Source organism: Schistocerca gregaria, chromosome 4 (genome assembly GCF_023897955.1).
Source record: "Schistocerca gregaria isolate iqSchGreg1 chromosome 4, iqSchGreg1.2, whole genome shotgun sequence".
Lineage (NCBI taxonomy): Eukaryota > Metazoa > Arthropoda > Insecta > Orthoptera > Acrididae > Schistocerca > Schistocerca gregaria.
Genome location: NC_064923.1, coordinates 692905929 through 692928030, shown reverse-complemented (window position 1 = coordinate 692928030; position 22102 = coordinate 692905929). Strand labels below are relative to the sequence as shown.

Sequence of the window (22102 nt, the reverse complement as noted above, 5' to 3'; positions counted from 1 at the left end):
GAAGCACAGAGGATGCGAAGAGCTGTGAAATCTGACTACAGTAATGTTTCTACCCGACTGGTCAAGGCACCAAACTGACGACGAGACCGCATAGCACACAGATTCTTAATTTTTTTTAGAAAAATACAGATATGGTACAGGAAGGTCACGATTCAAACATAAATCCCCCAAAGCTATTTGATGGAACTCACACTACTCTAGAGAAAGTCAAGATTCAAGTTTCCACACATCTTAATAAGCTACCGTGAGGATGTTTATTTCAGAAGCTGCGTTGCTCTGTAGCAGTGGACTCATCCATGGGGGACTTTGGTTCGAATCCCGGCAAATTCCATAATTTAAGCAAAGGTGCATGCTATATGGGCATTCCTGTGAAGCGTAGAAACCAAAACGTGGGAAATGTTGAATTTGAATATACTGTTTCTTTTTTTTAATTTTAACGTTCGTCTATAAAAGATCGGTAATTAAAAATGTGTATTTGAAAATGAATCTGGAATTTTATGTGTTATAGGTAATTAGAAACAAAATATGTACATTTTTTTATAAAAATGACACTTATGCATTAATTATCATATACAGTTTATGAATGTTATATGTTAATGTCGTAGGTATTCAAAATCAGTGAAAAAAAGGAAAAATCAATGATCGAAATGATACTCGGTCTGGCGATTACCAGTCCCAAGTACAATCAATTATCCAGAATGAGATTTTCACTCTGCAGCGGAGCGTGCGCTGATATGAAACTTCCTGGCAGATTAAAACTGTGTGCCCGACCGAGACTCGAACTCGGGACCTTTGCCTTTCGCGGGCAAGTGCTCTACCAACTGAGCTACCGAAGCACGACTCCCGTGCGGTACACACAGCTTTACTTCTGCCAGTATCCGTCTCCTACCTTCCAAACTTTACAGAAGCTCTTCTGCGAACCTGCAGAACTAGCACTCCTGAAAGAAAGGATACTGCGGAGACATGGCTTAGCCACAGCCTGGGGGATGTTTCCAGAATGAGATTTTCACTCTGCAGCGGAGTGTGCGCTGATATGAAACTTCCTGGCAGATTAAAACTGTGTGCCCGACCGAGACTCGAACTCGGGACCTTTGCCTTTCGCAGGCAAGTGCTCTACCAACTGAGCTACCGAAGCACGACTCACGCCGGGTACTCACAGCTTTATTTCTGCCAGTATCCGTCTCCTACCTTCCAGACTTTACAGAAGCTCTCTTGCGAACCTTGCAGAACTAGCACTCCTGGAAACCTCCCCCAGGCTGTGGCTAAGCCATGTCTCCGCAATATCCTTTCTTTCAGGAGTGCTAGTTCTGTAAGGTTCGCAGAAGAGCTTCTGTAAAGTTTGGAAGGTAGGAGACGGATACTGGCAGAAGTAAAGCTGTGAGTACCGGACTTGAGTCGTGCTTCGGTAGCTCAGTTGGTAGAGCACTTGCCCGCGAAAGGCAAAGGTCCCGAGTTCGAGTCTCGGTCGGGCACACAGTTTTAATCTGCCAGGAAGTTTCACTATCAATTATCTTCATTTATTTTACGTCTCACGGAAACGCTCGTAGATCATGCTTCTTTACGTCTTTGTTCAATACTTTGAATCCATCAGATGTCTACAGCCCGCCACCCTTCCCCCCTTTCCATACGGCAGGCAATCACTCTGCCACAGACAGACACTACTTCGCGAAATACCATTCTTTATTGTATTAAATGTGGTCGGAAAAAGTGAAAATTGATTTGCTCCAGAGTTTCTGAGAGCTGCATCGAGATGCTTTGGGAGTCAGATACTTCTGACCTTCAAGTACGATAAATATTAGTAATTACAAAATTCCGATTGCCTTGTGTTCTCGCTTTGGGCTTGCATGAAAGATACCCATACACCAGTGCATGATGCTTCAATTCAGTGGCCTGTGCCCCATATCTTCAACGGTAGAGCCTGGCGAGAGGTACACGCCAGTTTCTCGGTAACTATAACCAGATGTTTTGAATGTTTAAGAGATAGGGAGATCATGCTGGCCGGGCCAACCTTCGAGATTGGGCTAGAGAGCATTGACGATATGCGCTGTCGCCTAAGTTTGTTAAAACATAACGTCAAGGACACTACCAAGAAAGGACTCAGAACACCGGCATTAAACCACTACAGATTTTACTGCTGCTCTTCAATAACCGGCAATGCGAACTTTAGGTCTTCGTGACGTTTATCCAGCGACAACCGTGATGCTAGGTGATTGGCACCTATGATGAGAAAGGTGCCAATTTTCGATCTCCTGGCTGCCTGTACAACCGGATACGCACAGCGTGATGCTCTGCACAGAACCTGCAGTCGTGTGATAATACGAGTGTTGCCACTCAATTGTCCAGTATTGTGACAGGCGTACCACACTGTGTCTCTCTTTATCTAGATGCCATTCCAGTACAGATGAGAACCCATTACGAGAGACAAATACGAAACAAAATAAGAGCCGTTTTGAAAATTCAGAGAACTTGAAAAGTGAAGAAAATAGACGTGCCAGCAGCAGTTATAATGTGGTATGTGGGGAAGGTATTTCCTGTCCCACATCCACTGGCCTATGACTTTCGAAGCGTCGTCTACTGGCTTTTATGTAGAGGCAATATGTTTAAAACGCATTTCTACACGCTGACCCTCACATTGGTGTAGGGAGGCCTTACTCTTATGCGAGCAAGAAGAAATTAGCGAACATGTTCAGTTAATCCTGTAAAGGAAAATCCCAGCCTAATCCAAAATCTAGGCTCAAAGATAAGCGGGAAAGTTCTACGCCACCGATAAAGCTATCAGAAATCAGCATGTTATTTCTGTACATAAGGCAACATTACCATGAGTCCAGTTGTATAACCAGCAAAGCGACAAATCAATATTATTTACCAACAGAGACATTTGTTATACACTATCCTGACATCAGGTGACCTTAGTAACAGAAACGAGGAAAAGTGTCCTTGTTCGAAACGGAACATCGTCTGGAGAATGGCACCCAACATCCGCCTCGAATCGGCCGTGAAATCTAAATGGAACATGGTCGTCAATGGTCAATTCCTGACCAATGTTTTTTATTTCAGCCTTTGATCACAGTATCAAATCTTTTGACGATGTCCGGTTTCAGTCAGTAAGGACCATCCTCATATCTTTTCTACACCCTGTGCTAAAGTAATAAGGCCTTATTACTTTAGGACATGGTGTAGAAAGACCTGGAACACGTTTTAGTAAAGCAAATCTAACGGTATCTTGCATAATGCGGAATTTCTCTCAAATTTTCTTAGCAAGCACGGAAAGTAAGAGGAACTACTCGTACAATGTAAAAAAGATGAAAGCTGTAATGACTATAAATTGCATGAGTGTGAACTGAACTGTTTGCCTTATCGTTTACACAATTCGCATCGTCCTGGACTCGTTTTCTGACACGAGGATGAATTTTCGCATTTTCCACAGCCACCGCAGTCATCAGATCACAATATTATTGTGGTTGGGTGTTTACTTTCGAGAGAAGGGTGCCTGATCGCTATACACTATTCTCAACGATACCCAAACTTACTACTATGTTTTAGGATCGGCGAGAACATTATGATCTCAACCTAATAGACGGTATGGCACGGACAACAGGGCGGACGCGTCCTGGCATGGAAGTAATGAGATCTAAGTAGGTTGCTGGATGGAGTTGGCATTATATTTGCACACAAAAGTCACTCAGTTCCCATAAATTTCGGGGAAAGGGCGAAGGGCTCTGACTTCACGTTCAACCACATCCAAGATGTGTTCGATCGGGTTCAGACATCGTGAATTGGGAGAATCGCCTCTGTTTTCCTCGCACGATCCGTCTCACCCCTGGCCTTGTGAGTTTGCGCTATATCTTGCTGAAAAATGCCACTGCCGTCGGGAAGGGATGTATGTAGTCTGCAATCACTGTGCGACACATTTGGACGTCATGGTGCCTTGAAAGAGTTCAACGGGCCCCATTAATGTCGATGTGAATGTTATCCAGAGCGTAACGGAGCCTCCAACATGATGCTTCCGTCACTCATTACAGGTTTCAAGGAGCTGTTCCCCTGAAAGACGACGGATTCACAGCCTTCCATCGGCGTGATGAGGAAGGTATTGGGGCTCATCATACCATGCGACTCTCTGCCAGCACGAAACGACCAGTGCCGATGGTCATTTGCTCACATCAGTCGTGGTATTAACATTGGCACATGCACGTGTCGTCGGCTGCGCAGGCCCGCATTCAGGAGTCTTCGGTTTACTGGGTGTTCAGACGTATTTGTACTCTGCCCGGCATTAAAGTCTCGTTATAGCCTCGCTTCGTCGCCTGAGTTGCTTTACCACTCCGCCCACCCTACGACGTCCGACATCTGTAATTATGGGAGGCCGACCAATCCCACAACGTCTGGTTTCTCCATGTGTTGAAGAAAATCACAACAGCACTCCTCCAACACCCGGCAAGTAGTGCAGTTACCGAAATGCTCGTGCCAAGCATCTGGGTCATCACAATCTGCCCTCGGTCACACTCAGATACATCGCGCACCTTCCCCATTCTACACACGGACAGCACTATATGCACCATACGTGTGTCTGTCTAGCAGCCAATCCTTTGCCATGTGACGCTGCTAACACGTGAACCGGTTTATATCGACAGTAGGTTGATGGTCATAATTATTCCCGTGAAAATATACAGCACCTGTATTTATCATTTCCGACATGACAGGAAACTCTTTTGATTGCCAGTGGTTTTGTTACACCATATTAGACATGGTAATGTGTTGTATTGCCATATTTTCGTTCAACTCCTGTATTAGAGCCAACCAAAATATTGTGACTAAATTAATATGTAAAAACGCCGGACGAAGGACAAAATGGTTCAAATGGCCCTGAGCACTATGGGACTTATCTTATGAGGTCATCAGTCCCCTAGAACTTATAACTACTGAAAACTAACTAACCTAAGAACATCACACACAGCCATGCCCGAGGCAGGATTCGAACCTGCGACAGTAGCGATGCCGCGGTTCCAGACTGTAGCGCCTAGAACCACAAGGGCTACCCCGGCCGACGGCGAAGGAAAATGGTAATTCCAAGTATGATCTCAGAAAGTAGCTAACATTTCTAAGCCGTTTAAAGTTGACGCCGCAGTAAAAACCTATAACACGTTACGATGTGAAGTACAGAATATTCAGGAAATTAGAGAACATTCAGCTGGTATGTAGAAAATTCAGTGGAATACACACGTCAAAAAAGTTTTCCCAGAACACCTGAAATTAAACGTTGACTGTGGATACTGTTCCACAGATACAGTCCCTTTGACTTTTCAGTGATATCACTCAACCCGCCCAAAGATGTAAACAATCATGCATGAGCAGCCCCTATTAGACGGAGTGGGTCCGATAGCCTACTAAGTTCCAGTCATTCCACCACGAAGGAGGTAGACGGTTCATTTTGTCTGTAGTTCAACCATGCCTAGAGGGTCTTACCACAGTTCGATCGAGTCCGAATTGTTACTTTGTTACAGGAAGGGCTCTCAAGAAGAGAGGTGTCCAGGAGTCTTGGGTGAACCAATGCTATGTTGTTCGGACATGAAAGAGATACAGTGAGACAGGAACTGTGAATGACAGGTCTCGCAAAGGCAGCCAACCTGCTACTAATGCAATGGATGACCGCTACTTACGGATTAAGGCTCGGAGGAACCCTGACAGCTACGTCACTATGTTGTATGATGCTGTTCGTGCAGCCACAGAACGTCGTGTTACGACTCAAACTGTCTGCGATAAGCTGCGAGATGTGCAACTTCACTCCCGATGTCCATAGCGAGATCCATCTTTGCAACAACGACAGCATGCAGCGCGGTACAGATAGGCCCAACAACATGCCGAATGGTGGTCATGGAATGTGTCGTAACGGCTGTACAATACATGATTGCCATCCTCCGACCGATAGTACAACCATATTGGAAGCGTATTAGAAGGTCATCCGTCTTCATGGATGACAATTTGGGCACCAAGGTGCGCATCGTGTGAATGACTTCCTTCAGAATAATGACATCGCTCGACTAGAGTCGCGAACATGTTCTCCATACATTAACTCTACCGAACATGCCTGGGATAGATTGAAAAGGGCTGTTTATGCACGATGTGACCCTCCAAACACTCTGAGGGATCTAGGCCGAGTCGCCGTTGAGGAGTGGGACAATATGGAGCAACAGTGCCTTGATGAACTTGTGAATAGTATGCCACGACGAATACAGGTATGCATCAATGTAAGAGGACGTGCTACTGGATATTAGATGTACCGGTGTGTACAGCAATCGGGACCACCACCTTTGAAGGTCTCGCTGTATAGTGGTACAAAATCCAATGCGTGGCTTTCATGAGCAATAAAAAGGGTGGGAATGATGTTTATGATGATCGCTATTGCAACTTTCTGTACAGGTATGGAATTCTCGGAACCGAGGTGATGCAAAAAAAATTTTTATGTGTGTTTGTAAAGCGATCCACTAGTAGGTCCTTCAAGTAGAGGTACAGGAATTACAGGGACGTTTTTCGGCTTAGGAATTTCGAAAAGTCTGCCGTAAACATCCATATCGACGAAATTGGCCGCTATTTGTTGGGTACTGAAGACGAATTCACAGTTTTACACATGCAGGATAAGGTAGCAAGTCAGACGAGCTGGAACAGAGATTACAATAAATATTGCATGAACAGAATACAAGATACCTAAACAAAATTTCAGCAAGAGTAGTCTCTTACACGCACATCAAAAAACCTTATGCATCACCTCGGTCCTGAGAGTTCCGGCACCTGTACAGATAATTGGAATATAGATCGACATAAATATCATTTCCGCCCTTTCTATTCCTCATGAAATCCATGAGCCTTGTGCGGCCTGCATTGATGCCTTTCAGGGCTTGTAATATCGGTAGTGGCGTCTTGTTTTCTTAGTGTGTTCACTAGCACCACTACGTTTGCTCGCCTTGTCTGCCCGTGAGTGGCAGCAGCAGCGCTTATCGATAGCGCATACTGTGGTACCATCTTTGGAGCGGCCTGTAATACTTCCGGGTCGTCGCGTCTCGAGCGAGTTGAGTTAAGACGGAGCTGCAGTGAGGTCCGAACATCCGGTACTCGCCCAACCACTGGCGGCACACATGCACTGTCTGACGGAAGGATGTGGTCGCGAGAGTGCATGACCACGTCAAGAACCGGATTCAGCGATTCGTAGTTGAAAGGACGGTGATATTCGAGTGGTGCAACTCTCACTTGTGTGTGTGTGTGTCCGCCCGTCAAAGTGACCTCATGAGAGTAAGTTGTCAGTCGACGATTTATACTGGGATCCTTCCTGTGCCTGACTTGAGTGGAGACGACCGTTGGTTGGTCGTTCGGTCGGTAGTCGCAGCGGACGACGTGCGTTTGGTCTTCCGACCGCTTCTGGCTGCTCTGTGTTTGTGCCGGCTTATAATTCGTCCGTGTTGTTTCACAGTGACGTTGTTTTAGTATTATGAGTTGTTGGTGGAATAATTTTCCTGGATCTCTGTGTATCTTGTGGTTTTGAATGAGCATTTATTTTAATGCTGCCTGCGTACTGGATTTGGTGATGGTAGCGAACGGACATCAGGTCGGTTGGTGATGCAGCAGCGAGCAGGTCCGTGCAGCGTGAGAGCAAGCCGGGGCCGCTGGCGGTGTGCTGCAACTGCCGGATCAAGGAGGGGTAGTTGCGAGAGCCACGACTTCGTTGCACACCAAACGCTGGACGTTTCAGTTGAGTGAAGAATTAACAGCTAAAGCAACCTCGACAATTCTGGGATCTCGCCCTTGGTCGGCGGGTTGTTGCTCCCAGGGCAGCTGAGCCTGGGCAATCAGTTAAGTGTGTCAAGGCTGTGAAATTTTGCAGCTGTCTCTCTTATTAGTGAAGTGCAACCAGCGATATTTTCTGCCTTGTGGCCACTAACGCACCAGTTACCTGCACTGGAGTTAAGCGTACTTTTCCGGCAGTGTACCTTTCCTCTTAGTGTTGATGCTGTCCGACACGGCGAGTAGTTCGAGAGCCTCTTTTATTGTACTGTGCTTTTTTTATGTGTACCTAGGTTCTACTGTTTCCTTTGGCCTTGGGTGTTTTCTGAAGACGTAGTGATGTCTGTCTCGTCGCCCTTGCCTAAAAATGTTCCATCGTTGTACCGGTAATCGGACGTTAGGCGGATTGGTTAGTCGATCGGTCGGCGCTTAAGCTGCCCCTAGTTTGAGTTGCCATCCTGTTTCGTGAGTTCAACTCTTGGCTGCCTGTCTCACCTTACCTCGTGTTTGAGTTACCTTCCCAGACAGACCCTTCAAACACTTGCTGAGAACCGCTTGTCCTGATTTCTTAGATTGTTCAAAATTGTTCAAATGACTCTAAGCACCGTGGGTCTTAACATCTGAGGTCATCAATCCCCTAGACTTATAATTGCTTAAATCTAACTAACATAAGAAGATTACACACATCCATGCCTGAGGCAGCAGAGCAGTTCCGGACAGAAGCGGCCATAACCGTTCGGCCACAGCGGCCGACTCTTAGCTTGTGATCTTTGTTTTAAGGATATTTTTAATTTTATAATTATTGTAGGAGTGGCCTTCAGCCGAGCTATAGTTCCACTTCTTTGGCGATAAGGCCTTCAGCCGTGTTACAATAATTTTTCTTTAAGCCAACTTGTTCTAAAAGCAAGGCGTTTATATTAAAGGTACTATTTGGAATTGTTCTTCTGACTTCTAATTCAGGTCCCAGCGGAGGTTCGAGTCCTCCCTCGGGCATGGGTGTGTGTGTTTGTCTTTAGGACAATTTTAGGTTAAGTAGTGTGTAGGCTTAGGAACTGATGACTTTAGCAAATAAGTCCCAGAAGATTTCACAAACATTTTAACATTTTTTTTCCTAATTCAAGCCTTCAGCCGTCTGTTGTTTGAGGTTATTGTTGAAGGCCTTCGGCCCTAAAATTCTGAAATTTCTTTCCGTGATAAGGCCTTCAGCCATCATTTATTCAACTATGCTTTTTTAAGAGACTGTTTTAAAATTTTAATTGCCTTAAATAAATTTAACGTATTTGTTTTGCAACCGTGAGTAACAGGTTACGGCACTATCCACAATCGTAACTTTACACTGCTCTATCCTGAGTGACCAGCTCTGAAACCACACACTTGATTTTGTACCACTATCCAGCGAGACCTTCAGAGGTGGTGATCCCGATTGCTGTACACACCTGTACCTCTTGTAGCCAGCAGCACCTCCTCTTGCATTGATGCATGCTTGTATTCGTCGTGGCACACTATTCACAAGTTCATCAAGGCACTGTTGGTCCAGATTGACCCCCTCCTCAACGGAGATTCGGCGTAGATCCCTCAGAGTGTTTGATGGGTCACGTCGACGATGAACAACCGTTTTCAATCCATCCCAGGCATGTGCGATAGTGTTCATGTCTGGAGAACATGCTGGCCACTCTAGTCGAAGGATGTCGTTATCCTAAAGGGTTATTCACAAGATGTGCACGATGGGGGAACGAATTGTCTTCAAGGAGGAATGCCTCGCCAATATGCTGCCGATATAGTTGCAGTATTGATCGGAGGATGGCATTCACGTATCGTACAGCCTTTACTGCGCCTTCTATGAGCACCAGCGGCGTACCTCGGCCCCACATAATGCCTTCCCATAACAGCAGGGAACTTCCACTTTGCTGCAGTCACTACACAGTGTGTCTAAGGCTTTCAGCATAACCAGGTTCTCTCCAAACACGTCTCCAACGGTTGTCTGGTTGAAGGCATATGCGACACTCATCGGGGAAGAGAATGTAATGCCAATCCTGAGCGGTACTTTCGGCATGTTGTTGGGCCTCTCTGTAAAGACAGACCTCGCCGTGGAGGTAGGGAGTGAAGTTTCATGTCGCGCAGCCTATCGCACACTGTTCGAGTCGTAACACGACGTCCTGTGGCTCCATGAAGAGCATCATTCAACATGGTGGCGTTGCTGTCAGGTTTCCTCCGAGCCATAATCGGTAGGCAGCAGTCATCCACTGCAGTAGTATCCCTTTGGCGGCCCGAGCGAGGCATGTCATCGAGAGTTCCTATCTCTCTGTATCTCATCCATGTCCGAACGACATCGCTTTGGTTCACTCCGAGACGCATGGACACTTCCCTTGTTGAGAGCCCTTCCTGGCACAAAGTAACAATGCGGAGTCTCTCGGCACGGTTGAACTACAGACAGCACGAGCTGTGTACGTCCTTACTGGTGGAATGACAGGAACTAATAGGCTGTCTGACCCCCTCCGTCTAATAGAAACTGCTCATGCTTTATTGTTTACATCTTTGTGCGGGCTTAGTGAGATCAATTAACAGTCAAAGGGACTGTGTCTGTGATACAGTATCCACAATCAACCTCCGTCTTCAGGAGCTCTGGGAACCGGGGTGATGCAAAACATTTTTTGATGTGTGTAGTATCGGCATGTAGTTAACATCTTCAATTATAGTACGGCCGCTGAAATTCAGTGCTTGAAAAGTTTCGAACTCTCTTGGATCATCCGAAATAAACTGGATAGTGCAAATGTTTAAATCAACCGCTAACCAACGAGGACAAACCACAATCACGAACAGACTAGATAGAGGGGTCAGATATTTGCATGTATTGTACCAGTATTGAAAAACAGAAGAGGAGCGATAGTAAAACGGTTTTAAGAAAGTGAAAGAAGAACTTACATCCATTGTAAAAATATCTCAGAATTCTTAGGATGAGAAAAACTGTTATGGGAACGGCTAAACCTCTTAGGACAAAAAGCTCGTTAACCAAATTATTGTTTCTGACATCGAAAGTGAGATTTTTCACAACTGTTTGCATTCGTAAAATGAAATTGTAATTCCGCTATCTTGGGCGCAGATTACTTCTGGCACGCTTTAACTCCTGGTTACTCGAAATGGCTCTACATTTGTCTTTGTTTTACCGCCATTGCAGAACCAAAAGGCACAAAAAAACTATTTTATACGAAAAATCATTCAAAGGGGGAGACGTAATTCAAATGGAATGCGGTGTTAAGAGCACGGCTTAAGACCCTGTAGATTGAGATCGCGGTATGACTTATTTCATGGCTCTCTAGCCAATAGCGGGCAAAGGCACTGCAGGAAATTGGGGCTGTCATGCGGGAAGATCAATAAGGCTTAAATAAAACGTCCTGCGTGACAATTGGCACGCGAACATTTATGGCGGTGACGTGGAGGGGGCGACCTGATCCGTATCGAACTGCAATGCTCGCCCCGCGCCCCTCCTACTCTCCACTGAATGGTTGGGTGTAGCCGACTACTCGCACGCACACACGGCCCTCATCAACATTTGAGGGGAACGTCAGTGTTCACAAGAACCACGTTTTAAGCCGCGTTTTGTTCTCTGTCACCGGCTAAGTGCTACAGGATATTTTGAAACAGGTCTTTGAAACATCTGACGCTTTCAGTGGTAGATTCAGAGTATTTTCGACACTAGGCGCTGGGAATACGCGCAATAAAACAATGGAAAATTTTCCAGCGCGGTATTCTGGCTGAAGGGATGCCACTTTGCATAAGTTACAGAGCTCTGTAACGTAATGGTGTGCCAATAGGCTTTGCCATTATCGTGTAATCTCCTTGAATCCAGGCTGTTCCGGATTAAAAGGAAAAATAAAACACCAAAACTCCGTCTGTACAATCCTTGGAAGGCTCAACGATACCGACCAATCGCCGCGTCATCTTCAGCCATAGCTGTCACTGGATGCGGATATGGAAGGGCATGTGCTCAGCACACCACCCTCCCAGCCGTTGTTAGTTTTCGTGACTAGATTAAAATCAATGGCTGAATAAATATTTACAAGACTACCATGATCGTCAAAAAAGTTGTATAAAGCCGGGGCCAGCACCCCTAAGTTCCGAGTAAGTATTCTTTACCGTTAGTCGGTCTATATGGTAGGATCATTTTAATTTACATACTAGCCATCCAATTATTATATCGTCCAGTCAGCGCCAATAACGAATTCCTTCCCAATAGATCAATATTAAAATGAAAGATTAACAATGTTTTGTGTCCATAAGTATGTTGAAACAATGCTGAAAGTACATGTATACAGTCGTTAAAAAGCATAATTAGTTTAGCTGAACATGTTTTATTGTTAAGAGCCATACGCCTCGTCTATTGGAAGACACAACTTGAAAATCTTACCGCAAGAATTCTTGTCGCTCTGAGTTACAATCAGAAACATTATACAGCATACTATATCCTCATGTATTGCGGTATGTTCTTTTTTTATGGCCATGTGGCACATAAAAAATTCCTCTCCTGCAGTATCCTCTTCATTTCAGAGTAGTACTTTTACCCTAAGTCCTCATTTATTTTCTGGATATATTACACTCGCTGCCTGCCTGTATAGTTATTATCCTCTACAGTTCTCTCTAGTACCATGGAAGTTATTACCTGATGCCTTAACACTTCTTCTATCATCCTGGCACTTCTTTTTGTCAGTGTTTCCCGTGTGTTCCTTTCTTCATTGATTCTATAGAGAACTTTCTCATTCCTTGTCTCATCACTCCACCTAATTTAAAGCATTCATCTGTACCACCTCATCTCAAACGCTTCGATTCGTTTCTGCTCCGATTGTTCCACTGCCCATGCTGTGCTTCAAATACATAATCTCAGTAATTTCTTCCTAAACTAAGCCACATGTTTGACATTTATGGTCTTCTCTTGGACAGGAATGGCCTTTTTGCATGAAATACTCTGTTTTTACGTGTTCCTTGCTTAGTCCGTCATGGGTTACTTTTCTTCCTTTAACTACGTTTAGCAGCATCAGCTGGCTGAGACATAAACAGCAAAAGGGAAGAAACTGATTTTGCGACATTTTATGAGTTCGTAACCAGAAGTGAATTATATAGTCTCATATGTTTGCTTTGGTAGTTTAGTTTCTTGAATTACTGCGTATAAGTTTAATACTTAATAGACACACTTCTCACGTTCTCGTTTCTGCTGTAAATTAAACAAGTTTTGTTAGTTATTACAAGTTTCTAACCAGAAGTAAATTATTTAGTCTCACCCTATTGCTTTAGTAGTTAATTTTTAGAACCTCTACATATTAATCTAATTTATTACACGCAGTTCTTTCGATAGTGTTTACTGTAGAGTTCCTAGAGTGTGTTGATAATTGTTTGTTTGTTTGTGTAGTGTAGTTTTCCCCATTCTACAGCATGGAGAGGGATTGGTGATTCCGTGTGCGGGTACAAACCGAGTTGGTGACAGTTCACTCTCAGCTCCAGGCTGTGATGGCCTCGGTTACGCAGCTTGTGGGTTAAATGGATGTGCATCACTGTTGTCGGCTAGCCTTGGGGATACAATATGGCTTACAAGTCCTCCGGTCGTTACCAGTGGCCAGCCAAGTTAACCTCTCACCTGTGGTCGAGTGGAAGGTCGTCTTCAAGCGTAGCAGGTGGCGAAATGGTTCTCAGAGGGGCCGCACATAATGCCTCCCCCATTAGTCTGACAAATAGGTTCCAGATTCCGTCTGTGGCTGACACTGTTGCTCAGCCACATGCAGTCACCTGTCCTGTTTCAGAGAGAACCTCTCAGCCTGCAAGATCCGGGCAGTCACAGAGGTTGGGTTTATTGGTAATTGGCAGCTCCAGTGTTAGGCACGTTATGGGTCCCCTTAGGGACATGGCGGCCAAGCAGGGTAAGAAAGCCAATGTGTGCTGCTTGTGCATACCGGGTGCTGTCATTCCAGACTCGGAACAGGTCGTTCTGAATGCAATGAAGAGCACAGGCTGAAGCCAGCTGCTGGGGGTGGCTCACATCAATACCAATGATGGATGTCGATTTGGATTCAAGCGGCAGTGGCAACTGGTAAAAGCTGTCTTGCTTGCTAGATGAAATCAGAGCTCTTAATTTGCAGAACTGCCGACAGGACCGATTGCGGACCTCTGGTACAGAGCCGAGTGAGGGTCTGAATCAGAGGTTCAGACCATTCTGCGACCGTGTAGGCTTGCTCCATATGGTGGTGGGGCTTCGGATTCAGCTAAATAGGTTAGAAGTCCATTATACGCAGGAGGCGGTTACACCGGTAGCTGGATCTGCGTGCTGTGGACTGAACAGTTTTTTTTTAGTTGAAGGGACTCTGGCAAACACAAGAAGTGTTTCAGTCTCAAAGAGTGCAGGTCGAACACGAAAAAACATTGAACTAGGAACCGTAGATGTAACAGTTGGAAATTGTCGAAGCTTTGTTGGGAAACTACCAGAACTCCAAGCGCTAACAGAAAACACTGATGCTTAAATCGTTATAGGCACTGGAAGCTGGCTAAAACTGCAGGTAACATGAGCAGAAATTTTTGCGAGGAGTCAGACGGTTTTCATAATGTTCATTTGGCTGTGGCTTCTTGTATGTTGTTAGCAGGTAGTTTATCTTGTAGCGAAATTGAAGTAGATAAAGTTACTATGGGCAGAGGTCATTCTTGGCAAACGGAATAAACTAATAATTGAATCCTTTTACCTACCTCCCAACTTAGATGGCAAATGTTCGTTAAAACTTTAGTTTCAGACACGTGCAGAAGTCGTACACTTGTAGTTGGTGGTGACTTCAGTTTACCCCCGACATGCTGGCGAAAATTCAGTTTAAATCAGGAGGTAATAACAAAACATCAAACTAAATTGTTCTAATCACATTCATCGAAAATTATTTCGAGCAGTTAGTTCATGAGCCCACTCGAATAGCAAGCTATTGTTAAACCACAGATGATTTCTTAGCCACAACTAACGAGTATCGAAATGAACACAGGGATTAGTGAACACAATGTTGTCGTAGCGGAAATAAATACCGTAACTCACAAATACTCCTAAAATAAACGTAGCGTATACCTATTCAAAAAAGCTGATATAGACTCGCTTGACGCCTTCCAGAGGGTCAATTCCCAATCCTGCCAAATTGACACGGTAAGTGCAGACCAGATGTGGCTGGAATTCAAGGAAATCCTTATCAACGATCCTGATACAAGGTGCCAAAGTGAAGAGTGGCTCTTTGAGACATCTCTTCGACCGAAAAAATCTCGAATGAGCAAATTAAAAACCAAAAACGCTGATAAGATTTTATAACACAAGGGGTATTGCCGTTAAAGAATTTGTTTCTCTTGGACAACTGTCAACTAATGTTTTATACAGATATTCTCCAAAGGTTCAGTAAACGGTGAATGGAGTGAGACCGGCTATTGCAGACAAATGGATGCTCCACCGTGGCAGCGCCCTATGTCACACAGGCAATTCCACCACGAAATTTTTGGCTGCAGAAGGCATTTCTATCGTTCCACAGCTCCCCAATTTACCTGATCTGAATAATTGTAACTTTTTTCTTATCTTGAAATTAAAAAATATCTCTACAGAATGTAGTTTTGGGACTCTGGAGAACATTCAAACGAATGTGACGATATGTTAAAAGCCTTACCAGTTTAAGCCTTTCGGGGCTGCACCAAGACTGGGAACAACGACTCTGCTGGTGTATAGCTGCCGAAGGAACTACTTTGAAAGGGAAAATATTTCTGCTTGAAAAAAAAATTCTATGGTAGATAAAAGTCAGTCTCAATACTTTTCTCACCCACCTCGTTCTGTGATGTTTAACTCTTAAATCACATTTTACCTTCATATGCACAGCTATATTGCTGCAGACAAATCCAAATATTTCCATACTTTCTGTCTTCTCTATTGTCTTACCAATGAACAGTGTCTCTCATATCTCTCCTCGAACTTAAGTCTTTCAATTTCCTTTCTCCAGATCTCGCTGTATCAGAAAACATCTATCTTGCACACCATTAAATTCTTCTTATATTTGCCATTATTATTATTGATATATCTATCAATATTACTATTATATTATTACATTGTTATTATTATTATTTTTCTCTATCCTGTCTCAGACGTTATGTCTGGTTAAAAATTAAAGTGACGCTGACCTTGGTCAATCATGACTTCCTTTTAACTGTACGGTATATGTTACATTGCATTTGGGAACTTTCGGCTAATTGCACATGTATCAATAATTACAGATTTCTGTAGTTGTATACATACGTTTCGATATAGCTGTATTGCGTTGATGTACTGGTAGATATTGTGTGGTATGACTCCTGTAGTTGATAGTATAATTGGTATGATGTCAACTTTATCCTGATGCCACATGTCTTTCACTTCCCCAGTCAGTTGGATCTATGATTCAATTTTTTCTCCTGTTTTCTTCTGTATATTGGTTGTATTGGGTATGGATATTTTGATTATTTGTGTAAATTTCTTCTTTTTATTGGTGAGTATGATATCAGGTTTGTTATGTGGTGTTGTTTTATCTGTTATAATGGTTCTCTACCAGTATAATTTGTATTCATCATTCTCCAGTACAATTTGTGGTTCATACTTGTATGTGGGAAGGTGTTGTTTTATCAGTTTATGTTGTATGGCAAGTTGTTGATGTATTGTCTTTGCTACATTGTCATGTCTTCTAGGATATTCTGTATTTCCTAGTATTGTACATCCAGTTGTGATGTAATCTACTGTTTCTATTTGTTGTTTGCAAAGTCTGCATTTATCTGTTGTGGTATTGGGGTCTTTAATAATACGCTTGCTGTAATATCTGGTGTTTATTGTTTGATCCTATATTGCAATCACGAATCCTTCTGTCTCAACGTATATATTGCCTTTTCTTAGCCATGTGTTGGATGCGTCTTGATCGATGTGTGGCTGTGTTAGATGATACAGGTGTTTGCTATGTAGTGTTTTCTTTTTCCAATTTACTTTCTTTGTATCTCTTGATGTTATGTGATCTAAAGGGTTGTAGAAGTGGTTATGAAATTGCAATGGGTTAGCCAATGTATTTATATCAGTGATTGCTTTCTGTATTTTGTAGTTTCTGCTTGTTCTAGAAAAAATTTTCTTAAATTGTCTACCTGTCCATAATGTAGGTTTTTTATGTCGATAAATCCCCTTCCTCCTTCCTTTCTGCTTAATGTGAATCTTTCTGCTGCTGAGTGTATGTGATGTATTCTATATTTGTGGCATTCTGATCATGTAGTGTATTGAGTGCTTCTAGGTCTGTGTTACTCCATTTCACTACTCTAAATGAGTAGATCAATATTGGTATAGCATAGGTATTTATAGCTTTTGTCTTGTTTCTTGCTGTCAATTCTGTTTTCAGTATTTTTATTAGTCTTTGTCTACATTTTTCTTTCAGTTCTTTTTTAATATTTGTATTATCTATTCCAATTTTTGTCTGTATCCTAGATATTTGTAGGCATCTGTTTTTTCCATCACATCTATGCAGTTGCTGTGGTTATACAATATGTAATCTTCTTGTTTAGTGTGTTATCCCATGAGTATGCTATTTTTCTTACATTTGTCTGTTCCAAAAGCCATATTTATCTCATTGCTGCATATTTCTGTTAACTTTAGTAATTGATTGAGTTGTCGATTTGTTGCTGCCAGTAGTTTTAGATCATCCATGTACAGCAAATGTGTGATTTTGTGTTGGTATGTTCCAGTAATACTGTATCCATAATTTGTATTATTTAGCATGTTGGATAGTGGGTTCAGAGCAAGGCAGAACCAGAAAGGACTTAATGAGTCTCCTTGGTATATTCCACACTTAATCTGTATTGGCTGTGGTGTGGTATTATTTGAATTTGTTTGGATATTATGTGTGGTTTTCCAATTTTCAGTACTATTTTTAGGAACTGCATCAATTTAGGATCTACTTTATATGTTTCCAATATCTGTAGTAACCATGAGTGGGGTACACTATCAAAAGCATTTCGGTAATCAATGTATGCGTAGTGTAGCGACCTTTGTTTAGTTTTAGCTTGATATGTCACCTCTGCATCTATTATCAGTTGCTCTTTACATCCTCGTCCTCCTTTGCAACATCGGTTTTGTTCTTCATTTATAATTTTGTTCTGTGTTGTATGTGTCATTAATTTCTGTATAATGACTGAAGTTAATATTTTGCATATTGTTGGTAGGCCTGTTATGGGGCGATATTTTGCTGGGTTTGCTGTGTCTACTTGATCTTAAGGTTTCAAATAAGTTATTCCATGTGTAATTGTATCAGGGAATGTGTATGGGTCTGCAATGTAACTGCTAAATAATTTAGTTTGATGTGAATGTGTTGAGGTGAACTTGTTTATCCAGAAATTTGCTATTTTATCTTTTCCAGGGGCTTTCCGATTCTGCATAGAATTAATTGTTTGGGTGACTTAACATGTTGCAAAATTATCACTTCGGGCATTTGTGGTATCATCTTGTATGTGTCTGTTTCTGCTTGTATCCACTGTGCATACCTGTTATGTTGTACTGGGTTAGACCATATGTTGCTCCAGCAGTGTTCCATGTCTGTTATGTTTTGTCTAATTTAATTTGTGTGTCATCTATTGTATATTTTCACTTTTTTGTATCTTCTAAGTCGTTTGGACAATGCTTGTGATTTCAGCTTCTATTCATCTAATTGCTCTACGTCGTCTTGTTGTGAGATTTTACCTAACCGTTTTCGTTTTTTGTCTGATATTTAATTTCTTATAAACTGTGTTAGCTGTCTGATGTCTTTTCTCAGTTTTTCTATTCTGATCTGTAGCCTTTGTTGCCATGCTGGTTTTGTGAGTTTCGTCTGTGTGTTGGTTTGTTCTGATCTCTGCCTAGTGTGTGTATTTAGTGTAGTGAGTGCTCCCATTTAAACCACTACTTGTAACTCTTCCATAGTTGTATTTTCATTTATTTTGTTCTGTATGATTCTGTTGATAGTTGTTATTATTGTTTCGACTTGTGGGTTATTTGGTGGTCTACGCAAGAATGGTCTAATGTCTGTATTTGTGTCTTTGTGTTCTATATATGTTAGCTGAAGTTTGTCTTCTATATCTGATATGTGTGTCACTTCGTGTTCTATTTGTGCTCGTTCTGGTGGCTCTCTTAAGATTTCATTTTCCTCTGATTGTTTAATTGATGCATGTTGTTCTTTGTTTGTTTGCTCTGGGATGTTTGTGTGATTACTGTATTTTCTTCTTCTTCTGATTGCACATTATTTTGTTCCAGTACTTGTACTTGATGTTTGATGTTTTCTAATTCTGACTGGGGTATCCTGTTATTTTTGATTATTACACAGATCTGATCAGCTAGTCGTTGTTCTATTAAAAATTTTAATTCTGGGTATGTGGTAATACATTTTGTGTATACTTGTGATCTATATCGAGTTGTGTTACTACGTTTGTTGCTTGGTAATAACAGAACATGAGGTGTTGGCTAACTTCATCTGACCATCTCATCCTCTATCTTTGTTTTCCTTCTAGCGTGGTTGCGGGAAGCATATCCTGCAAAACGCCTCTATTTGTGTTTAAATCATTTTCCATGTTTCTAGCAGTACCGTTACCATTGTAGACAGGCATAGGGTTCAAGTGTCGTCCCCAACAATGACAGCACTTGTCCGAGGCTTCATTAGTTCTGTCCTGAACCAACTAATCACACTAAAAGGGGGGTTAGCTCTATTAGTGGTTTGTTCTTTTCGTCGCCTTTTATAACTGGCAGAAGATACCAAAGGCCTATTCTTTTCCCGGGCCTTCACGGGGTTACTATTATTATTAGTATTGCTATTACTTTTATTGTTACTAGGGTATTTTTGCAGCAGCTGCTGTAGGATAAGTATGACTACGGCCAGTATTAACTCTAGTAGTTCATAGTATAAATCAGTAGTAGAATTACTGCTAGAATAAGCTATAGTAGTCCATAGTTTGTGTAATTTGCTCAAAACGCCTCTTCAGGCTGTCAAGTCATTTTAATACTAGTTGTCACATTAAAATTGTTATTTATTAGGTAAATGTCATGTAAAAATATATGAAATTTGTGTAACACTGGTCCGATCTAAGAGTGGACCTGATAACCCTAATCTTATCAGATCAAATAAACAAATAAATAAAAATAGACGATACTAGATAGTAAAGTAATTGTAGCCTTAATTCGGTTCTGTGTACTATCTGAGTGAAATTTTGTTTTAAATCGGAATCTGTCTTTTTTTAAGTATATGTAACTTTGACCATGGTACGATTCAAACTAATATATATTCATAATTGTCAAAAACATACTGTTTTATATCATTTCCAGAACTTAGATGGCTGCATGACACCTTCTGAAAGACAATAAATGAAAAAATAGTGACGTTGTAGCCTCTCTACACCCTCCTGTTACTGAGTCTGTGTATTGATCAAGCAGTAAACTAATGAGTCATATTGAAATGGACCTTAAATTCAAAGGGTTGAAGTAAATACTTCATGGTCACAAGAGTGCAGGTACTTACGTTTCCATAACACAATGAGAACTTTACATCACTAATTCAGCATGTAAATTCAGACCACATGATGATAAGTAGTGGCCATTCGAAACCTATTATTACATGTTTAAATGCATTTATGACTAGTGTCATCAGAAGATGAAAGTACATAACTTCTATCACATACTGTCCATTGAAAAAACGTCATTTGTCACTGTTATCAACGGAAAGAAAGATAAATGAACCCAAGATTTAGATTAAACACACGAAAAAGTGATATATCCTCGTAAATGTCAATTGTAAATGACTACATTTATGTTCAGAAATCATTTCAGACGTTAATTTCATTTAGTGCAGTCGATTTAAACACTAAAATAAACTTCTCGACTTTCAACTTGAATTTTATTACTCTCTACAATTACACTTTCACACCAGATGTATCAGTTACATCAGTGTCGTTCCACTTATTTTGGTGGATCGGGTTGTTCGTGTACCATACGGCTCAGTATTGACAATGCAATGAAAGCCAAGCCAGCAACGCGTGTTTGTCGCATTAGTCCACTTCTCCAACTACCGGTCGATTGTCCCCGCCCACCGAGCTTTTCGTGGGCGCGCTTCAATATTCACGGCCGTAGTTCTGTCCATTGTCGGCAGTCAATGTGTGAACACCTTTAGCGCAACCGTAAATGTTCAAAATGGTGTTACCCCGGCCCCATGTGCTCACCAAAAAACATCAAATCACTAACACAGCCACGTGTGCCACCCGCCGGACAACAATACACCTCGAAGCGATTCTCCATGATGGCCTCCATTTTCACCCATTACAGCTGTGGTGCAAATGTTCCATGAACGCGGTATTGTTGTTCAGAAATAGTGTGCGAAGATTTGCTCGCAAGGTACCTGGCGTCAGGCTTGTAATCCTTTGCGATGAGGTATACTTTCATTTGTCTGAATGCTAAACTAAACGAAACATGCGCTCGCAGAGAGCTTTACGAGAGACCCCTTCACTCCAGACGTGCTGTCCGTCATACGTGTTAACTGTTAAATAAAGAGCTTGTTTTAATAGTGAATTCTAAGAGATTTTTCAACGTGACTGGAAACATTTTTCCAATCCTCGACGAAGAGGCACACAGTGCTAATTGTAGCGTGTGCTTTGCAGTTTCACGGGCGCCTAATGACTTTGGAAGGCAATTCTCTGCGAACGGGGTTATTTTTGTGTGGGTGACTAAAATCCAGAGTCTACAACGACCCCCTAAAGACCCTCGTACACTTGAAAGAGAGTATTTGCCAAACAACACTCTATACATCTATCGCTTAGATGGAATGATCCGAATGGAATGTCAAAATTTCAGTACATCAAGCGCTAACAGTATGAGGCACCAGTTACGAGTAATTTTAAGTTTACATTTATGTAGAAACACAAAAAATGTAATGAATACAATAAATACACATATTTTAAGTCTTATTGGCTTTCGTAAGCAGAAAGTTTCCTCTGTACACCGTAGAATACCTCTTTCCACTTTATAATGTGCTTATCAAAAGTAGTGCAGGGATAGCTACGCACATTGGTTTCGCTATCAGTACAAGACCTACTGAGACAAATGTCACTTGAGTGTGTGTCAAATGTCATTAGTGTTCTCGGTACTTAAATTGTTGTGTCTGTTCGTTCTAGAACAGTGAATGACTGAAGCTGTCACACTTCAAAGCCGCCTCACGCCGAATCATTCGAATGTAGGCATTATATCGCAAAGGAATAAAATAAATGTATTATTTCAGTTTCTGTGAATAAGAAGACAATTTATTTTTGTGCCGCACTGCGATGT

The 22102-nt window shown here is 42.1% G+C and overlaps 1 protein-coding gene and 2 non-coding genes across 3 annotated transcripts in view; 1 reads left to right on the top strand and 2 right to left on the bottom strand.

Annotated features, from left to right (window-relative positions):
- The window catches only part of LOC126267453 (nephrin-like), a 943456-nt gene that overhangs the window by 31715 nt on the left and 889639 nt on the right, over positions 1-22102 (bottom strand). The gene's annotated exons all lie outside the window — the stretch shown is intronic.
- Trnas-cga (transfer RNA serine (anticodon CGA)) lies at positions 763-837 on the bottom strand. Its single transcript has one exon. It is a non-coding gene; the product is annotated as a tRNA-Ser (tRNA).
- Trnas-cga (transfer RNA serine (anticodon CGA)) lies at positions 1399-1473 on the top strand. The gene has a single exon. It is a non-coding gene; the product is annotated as a tRNA-Ser (tRNA).